The sequence below is a fragment of the Lichenostomus cassidix genome, chromosome 3 (genome assembly GCF_008360975.1).
Source record: "Lichenostomus cassidix isolate B80296 chromosome 3, HeHo_3.0, whole genome shotgun sequence".
In the NCBI taxonomy this organism is placed as follows: Eukaryota; Metazoa; Chordata; class Aves; order Passeriformes; family Meliphagidae; genus Lichenostomus; species Lichenostomus cassidix.
Window position 1 is genome coordinate 30,941,305 of NC_139483.1, and position 8,297 is coordinate 30,949,601.

Here is an 8,297-nt window from a genome sequence, read left to right on the forward strand (position 1 = left end):
ACAGATGCTATTGAAAATACAGGTATCGCAAAAAAATTACTTGTCTATAAAGCTGAATTAAATTTTATTTTAACAATATTTACACTAGTTACTATGATTTTTCATTATCAAAAAGCAGCAAATATATTTGGTAAAAACTCTGACCTGAGATTAATGAACAAAAGAAATAAGAATGAACCAATAAAATATGTACTTAGAAAGAAGAGTTTTCCCTCTCTTATGTGCTGTTTTACATAAAAGCAGGCTTTGAAGGTTCCAGGTGGAGTTCAGTCACATGGATAGTTACTCCTCAAAGCAAAAATAAATTAAAATTGCAAAATTATATTACAGTTACATAAAAGAGGTTTTACGACAGCTCAGGAAACTTGTCTCTTAATGTTCCCATTAGGTATTACTCAGCAGCACACTAGATTGTGCTTTGGTATTTAAAAAGGCAACAATTAAGTAATATCCTTTGTATTAAATAGCTTACCAAAAGGTAGTTGTGCAACTGTTTCTTCTGGCCATAAAATTTGTATAGAAGTCCATATATTTTCCCAATGATTGAATGGGGTTCCTTCTGTATGTAATGTAAATATAAAACAAGGATTATCATCTCAGAAAGAGAATATACCAAAAAAAGCATTTTAAATTTAGCTGGTATTGTCATCAATACGTAGAATTCTACGTATTGAGTATTTTGACACATGCAAAATTAAATGGTAAAGGGAGTTAAATAAATTCTTAACAGAAAAATTAAACAAAACAGTGAATTATTCTGATTTCAGTGATAAAATTGTAAATAATATTTTAACTAACTTCCAATAATTACTTCTGGCCTATATAGCACCTTCTTTCATCAGTTGTATTCTCAGATTCTAAATATATGGAAGAATATTTGTGCAAACAATCTGTGCATTATTAAATCTGGAAAGTTGATTTTAAAAGCCAGAAACACATTCAAATTATTTTAAAAATTAAAGTTAACTTTTATGTGGTATTTGTTTATACTGATTAAGATATTGCTTCAGAATTTTCATAACTAAAAAAACACAGAGAGAAGGCAGATATTGATTTGGTTAACATTAACATCAAGACACTTTTGGATATTCTGTCTCATATAATAACAAAAGCTAGGAGAAACTCCATCAGAGCCAAGGGATTCACAGTCCTGCAAAAGGGATTTGAAAAGAGAATTTAGACCATTACCTCCTTGGCATCTTTCCAGGTATAATTTTTATCCTAGCACTGCATGGATTATTTTATTGTGGGCAGTAGCTCAATGTATGTTGTAGATTCAGAGATCCTTCTCTGTGCTTACAATGCGAGATCCAGAAGAAGATTGTAGCAGCAGTGTAAGTACAGGAATAACTGTTGCCATTGGCAAAGTTTTCTATCATATATCAGACAGCTGCTCTTTAAGAGTTTTTGTGCTTCCTTGTCTCAATTACAACTGCTTGCTCTCTTCTTCCTTTCTTTCATTGCCTGTATACCATTTTCACATTTGTTCTTGTGTCCTGTAAATTCATTGCGATTGCAAAATCACTCAGTTTGTACTGGGCCTGTTTACATTCACATTTGAGTTTGGCTCAAAAGTGTGCTTTTGAAGTAAATCCCCTCCATGTGTCATGCCTTGGTTCACATCCCAGAGCAGCTGTATTACATACAGGAGACTTCCTGTATGAAACTGAACTGAAAGATGCCCTCCTGGAGTGCACCTCCAGCGCTGCTCATTGCACCATCTGCACCAATTGCTGTTCCCCACATACCCGCTCCTCTGGACTGCACTAATTGCTAATACCTGCAGTTGTACGCAGCCAGCAACAAGCCAAATGTACCTCTTACTTGCCAAAATAGTCCATTTCCTTCACTTTTGTTGTGTCTTTAGACACATAGCTGAATTAGTTTTGTAATAAAAGGATGTGATGAAGAATGCAGCTGCTTGACAACGGAGCTGGAGAGAAGGCTGTTTGGGAGTCTATTGTGAGCAGCAGATCTGTCATCCAATTTAGTGTGATAAATGCGTATGAGGAGCAAAATGTGCAATATGTGCATTGTATCAGAGATGGGGAGGGCAGGGTGAATCCTATTAATACCTGGAAATACTTCCATATGTCTGTCCTCTCCCTACACATAGCTTAGTTAACCTTCCTTTCACATCATTAATAGTACTCCTCAAAATGAACTAGCAGTAATAGAATTGGGGTGGTGATCTCATATATGACCAAACAAAGCAGAGTGTCTCTGCTTACTCCCAATATTAATTTCAAAGGAGGGTGGAAGATGGGGATCCTTCCCAATTGTGATTGACATGTTGAAATAAAGAGAATGAAGTGGCCATATGTTTTATAATTCTGACTGAAGAGATTGTCATCAAGTCATATATCTGTCTAGCCAGTTAATGACTAATCCAAGCCTCTTCTGTTATACTGTTAATTTCCTGTGCTGAACAGTGTTTCTCTAAGATTACAATGAGCTTGGGATTTCAGCATTATTTCTGAAGGTGGTGTGTTTTACACTGAGTCATCCATCCACCCTGATGCCCTCACCTTTCTTGGAGATTCTTTTTAACAGAAGTTTTGCTTTCATTTGCTTGAAGAGTTAGATGAGGTTTTGGACTTCAAGGATGTCAGCAAATGCTGGAGGGTCAACTGGACTGATTAGAGGTTGATTCTGGGGAGCAGCAGTGCTATCCATGTGGCAGAGGTGTCCAGGTTAATTTAGAAAAGTCTGACTTGAGCTCATCTGAAACTAGAAATTTTGACGCTTAGAATTAAGGCACATGCCTACCCTGCTCTCTGAATGGCCTCAGTTCAGGTTTCAGGCACTCCCTATCATACTGAGAGTAAGCCCTTGCATTGGGATACTGTCAGCAGGGATGTACAGCTCTGCATGAGCTCATACATCACCTATAGCTTGAATTCAATTGGCAAAGTAAAACTTGTAGGAGAGGAAGAAAGCCCTCAGGGTATATACCAGGTACATCTGGTTAGTACTGAGATCAAATGAGGCCAATAGCTACTTACAGCTAACTACCAACACTTTCACTTGGCCCACTTCAAGCCCAAGACACTTTTCTAATTATCCTTAAGAAATAATACCAGAGCTACGTCTATCTTACTGCTCTTAAACATGCAATTTATCCCCATTCTCCTGTGCATTAAATTCTAATCTTCCTCCAGTTGTCTGCAGCTCTCTTCGCAGATTGACTCACCTGCCTCCTTTAAACCTGATTCAATCCCATGAGCACACCTTGCTGTGACCTTTTCCAGCTAGCTTCCACTTTGCTCCCAGCTTGATTAATTTTGCCTGGTTTTCTCCTTCTGTGCTCTTATTAGCACATCTCTCTTATACAATCTATTTGGCCTTGTCCTCTCTTTACCTTTGTCTCTCTCTTCAGCTCTCTGCCTCCTGCCTTCTATTTACACTCTTTCAAAAGGAATAGGGCTCTCTTTCCTGTGCTCCAAATATTCTTCTTTCTTCCTTCTAATACAGTCCTTTTCCTGTCCTCTTTTGCAAAGCCTTACTGTAATAGATTTCTCTTACAGTGACCTTTTGTTTTCCAGAGTGTTAGTCTGAAAAATTGTTTTGCAGTGAAAGCTCAAGGATGTCTGCAATAGTAGAATGAAAAGAATCAAACCTGAGTGCTTGACCCCTGGTTGTGTGTAATGTTCAGCTGCTCCTTCTCCCCAGGCTTTGCCTGGGCACTTCAGACCAGTTTTTTCCAAAGCACCCTCACTTCATCTGGGGATGATTCACATCAGGGATCACACTGAAAAAGAGTGAACATAAGACTGCAACAGTGTCGGCTCTCTCCACCCTGTGCAATTCTTCACCACCCCATCCTTAACAACCAGAGAAACTCAGGGCCTGTCATAAGCAATGTCAGTGCCAGGCAATAAAAACATTTTGGTGGAATGTAGAACATTCCACACATTACTCAAAGCACTTGGAACATAAAAGTAATTTTGTTTTAGGGCTACAGTGATGAATAGTGATAAATAGTTGCCCTGCTGTAGAAGGAACCAAGCCAGAATTAATGTAGGTATAGGCCCATGCACACAAATTGCCTTTAGGGACAAGGATATTCTTCTGTATTTCTTGGATTTCACTGTATAGATTTTTTTTATTATTGTTTTTATTTGTTCCCCTATGGAATGAACTAAGCTTATATGGCTCACATATAGACATAATCTAATCAACGATCATGATACTTTCTCCATTATCCCACTTGTGGCTCCTCAAAACTACAACTGATGTCAAGACGGACATTTTGTTCTTTCCTTCAACACTTCTTCTGACAAGTTAGTCCATGCTACATTCATGCTCAATTATACATGCATAGCATGTGGGTGAAAGAAGTGCTGAATTTTCCAGGTGTACAATTTCCATTTAAACTTTCTTCTGCAACTGAAAGCAGCACTGGCTTGGATGCTGCTGCTTCATACCAGTGCCCACAATACTCTCCTGGCTGTTTTGGTCATGGTCTTGCTCTAAGATCCACAGAGTATTGCAGGACTGCCCAGTTTATTATTAACTGGGTGCCAGGTTGTATTCTGATAGTTTAGTCATTGGCCAGATGGCAAATAAATCTTTAGTGGCTATATCAATTATTAGTGGAAGAAGAGAGACCAGATGGAATGATGTTGCTGGCCTCCTATTGAATAGTCCCAGTTTATATGGTAATAACTACATGAGGGCAAAAAACATCATCTCATTTTTATCAAAATCAGTGGAAGTCTCTCCATGAGTCAAGAGCATGTGGTGACCACAATTTGAAAGGAAAAGTGTGTTTTTTTAGAGTAGTTGATACAGATGGAAAAAATAGACAAGCATTTTTGCACAGAATTTTTTTAGGTAAGAAAACAGAAACAGAAACAAAACACTTCAAATAGCTTCTGAAAATTGCTCTCAGTTTAATTATATCCATCAGTCTGAAATAAAAAGAGGTAGGAGTTAGTAGTCGAAAGATAGGGTGATATGTTAGCAAAGGGAGGAGGAGAGAAGTTCAGTAGCTCCTGTGAGAATGCAGAAAAAGATGTAATTATCATCTATGGAGCTATGAGGTAGAAGTGATGTTTGGCATAAGAGAAATTCCAAAATCTTGATCTCATTATATGATTTTTTGTGGATTAAAGTTATGAGCTTCAATTCATAGGCTTGTCTTTTAATAATACTTCAAAAGTTTTCCTTGAAGTCCAAGATGTAATGGTTGTTTTGAAAATGTTCTGCTAATAGTAACATAGCTCTTCCAGTAGCTGTATTTATATACCTTTGTCGCTGTTGAGCCGCTAGCAGAGAAGTAGAAACCCAGGTTCTCAGGCAAGAAAAGGAGAATTTATTATTTTGATTTCCATATATATAGACTTTTCACAGGTCACCCAGACTGCTCAGTCAAAAAACCTCCCCCTAGGCCTAATTGGCCAGGCCTGAACTGCCCAAGTCTTGAGACCCTGTTTGCAAAAACATCCAAACTTTATCTTTGTTTATAAAGCACAGCAAAATGTTCTCACGAGAAAGACCTGTGCTGGTCACATACCTTGCTTGAAGATTCCAGGTATGTGGAAATCATATATCTAAGAAGGTGTATGTATGTTGAATATCCTGCTGGATGAGTGATAGAGAGTTTATTGCACATTCAAAGGGTGATAAATAAGATGTAAAGAAATAAAAAAATATGAAGGGTTAATAAAGAGGGGAGCATGCTCCTAGAGAATAGCAGCCAGGGGAAGGAAACCTTAACTGCTGCTCTTTGTCTTCAAGGAAGGGACAAAATAATAAAAAGGATGTTAACGGGAAAAGATGAGATAGCCAAACTCTTGCTCTACAAATGAACCTTGACTAATATTAAAGATACACTAATGGTAAGTCTGGAACTTTGAAAAGTGAAGAGCTGCATTTAAGAAAATAAGTTCTCCAGGGCCCTCATTAATAACTTCCTTCAAATAAGCAGCAGAGTAATGTGAAGTAGCATATGACATGAAAAATGCACCCCATTGTTAAATGAGGCAATGGAAGAAAAGGAGTAAATTCATTAATTTATTGAGACTGGAAATGTTGCCAGTTTACTTAAATAGGAATATGGTGAAAAGAAAGATCTTCTTCCTTATAAGTCTATAAGATTACATTGAAAAAACTGCTTTAAGCATTCTATTGCTTGTTCATGTTTCTGCAGATCATTACATGTTTACTTGCTTTTTTAATCCTTTATTCCAAGGCAGGTCAGAGTGAGGACCTTGTCAGTAGTACAGGAATGTAAAAACCTGATGGACAGTGAATTTAAGTGGACAAAAAAAATAGGATAGGCATTTAGTGGGCTTGGTTTGCAGCAGCATCTAAGGTTTAAGCTTTCTGGGAACACAGATAAGCAGGTCCTTCCTCTCTGTTCTCTCCTCACCAGAACTGAGGACTGATACATTTGTTGTGGGTTTCCCTTCAAGTATTTTTTATTAGGTAATTCTGTGCTTTCGAGGAGAGAAATACAGAGAAACATTCTCTACATATAGAGAATGTCCCAGAGAGCTTTGAAAGTCTGCTGAACTGGATGCAGTGCTGGATGTAAATGAAAAGTGGGCCTTTGTAGCTACTACCAAGCAAAAGTGTCCTGGATATCACAGAGTATGTAGAAACACAATTGCTTTGATAAAAGCCAACTTGACCCTTGCTGTTCTTATTCACTATGAAATTGTCAATAAGCAATTTTTACTATTTCATCAAGCATGATACAAATTCAGAGCAAAAAAATAAGACAGAGAGCAGCGTTAGACTAATCAAAATAACGTCCTTATTATGATGAGCTTAATAAGCCAAAAACCTATCTTAATTAATTAGCTTTAAATCAGATGCTAAAAAAAGTACCTCGGTTCTAAGTGGGACCTCAGATTAACTAATTAGTTAATGTTTGCAAAATGTAGTGAATATGTGGAAAGGGAGGGAGCTTTTTCTGTAGTGCTGTGCTTAGTCTGGATCTGTGCTTAGTCTGGGGGAGTGGGATCTCAGCTGAGGCCCTGCCTGGTGTCTAGGTTTGTATATAGGAGAGAATATAACTTGGTGGTTATAGTCAGCTGTTGCCAAAACACCAAGGATCTGAACTGAACTCTGCTGTTGATGTACTGTGACTGGCAGCAAGTGTTTTGCTCCCCTATTATAGCAGAATAGTTAAAACAGACCACTTTGGTAGGGCAGTAAGGTTCAATCAGCTGATGTGTGTGATGCTCTTGAAAGGCCATTGAGGGATATTGAGCATGAATTTAATCTCTTTATATCAACTGTGATCAAATGCAGTCCTAAGGACTGTGCTGGTAGGGTGAAGTAGGACAAGAGTTCTCTGTGGCTTTCACAAAGCCATGTGCATGCATGGAAACAGTTATGTCTTTTGATTTGTTGGCATACCAAATTGCTTTGATTTGCAGATGTTCAACCAAGGTGAAGTGACCACAGTACAGAGGAAAGGATGGAAAAGATTAGAAGAAGAACAGATCGAGGGGCAGCCTTCAGTGACAGGCAAGAAGCATAAACAGATTGAAAAATGGGGAAAGGCATAAGGTGGGTTGTGACACAGGAAAGGGCAAAGTGGGGAACATATAATTTATAATAGTACAACAATTAATCTTCAATTCCTTCCTTGGTAAATGACAACACATTACTAGAAATTGTTTTCTCTCTGAGAACTACTCAGAATTAGACCAGGAGGGGAAAATTCATGAATATTTGACTGTTATGGAGTAATTTGAGCACTTGCGAAGGACAGCAAAAAGAATTTATCTGCTTGATGATACTGTGTAGATCAAAGGCATTATAACAAAGCAATTATGTTCATGCACCACTAAATTGGCTCTTTCTCACATCCATATGAGAAGAAGATGACATTTGCTGTATTTTGTATAAAACTTTGTGGCTGCTTGTTCTAGTTGCTTTCCCCTTTGATGATCTGCCTCTCCTTCTGCCCTCTCCTACACAACCTGCGAACCTGACTCACCACTGACTCTAGCAGAACTGACATAGATGTGTCAGGATTCTCAGGGACTGCCTCAGAGTTTGTGTTCCTGCCCAGCTGAGGACATCTGCTCCTCATTAGATCTATCTGTGAAGTCAGAAACGAGCTTGGTCTTGGGATCCTTCACAAAATGACCAAGTAAAACATAAAATACTAGTGCCAAAACAGTGTTCTGTGATGTCCAACTGACAGTAGCTTGAAATGAAGAATCCAAGCCACAGTTCTTTTCCATATCCATTTACTCACTTTGTGTGCAGTATCATGCATTTGTCATAATTAATCTTGTTTTCTACTAAATGTTTAATTTTCATTACTGCTCAAG

The 8,297-nt window shown here is 38.0% G+C and overlaps 1 long non-coding RNA gene across 1 annotated transcript; it reads right to left on the reverse strand.

Annotated features, from left to right (window-relative positions):
• Positions 1-997: 997 nt before the first annotated feature.
• LOC146439389 (uncharacterized) lies at positions 998-3,759 on the reverse strand. Its single transcript, XR_014851244.1, has 3 exons — positions 3,620-3,759; positions 2,529-2,730; positions 998-1,150 (listed from the first exon to the last, which is right to left on the reverse strand). It is a non-coding gene; the product is annotated as an uncharacterized LOC146439389 (long non-coding RNA).
• Between the last annotated feature and the right edge of the window lie 4,538 nt (positions 3,760-8,297).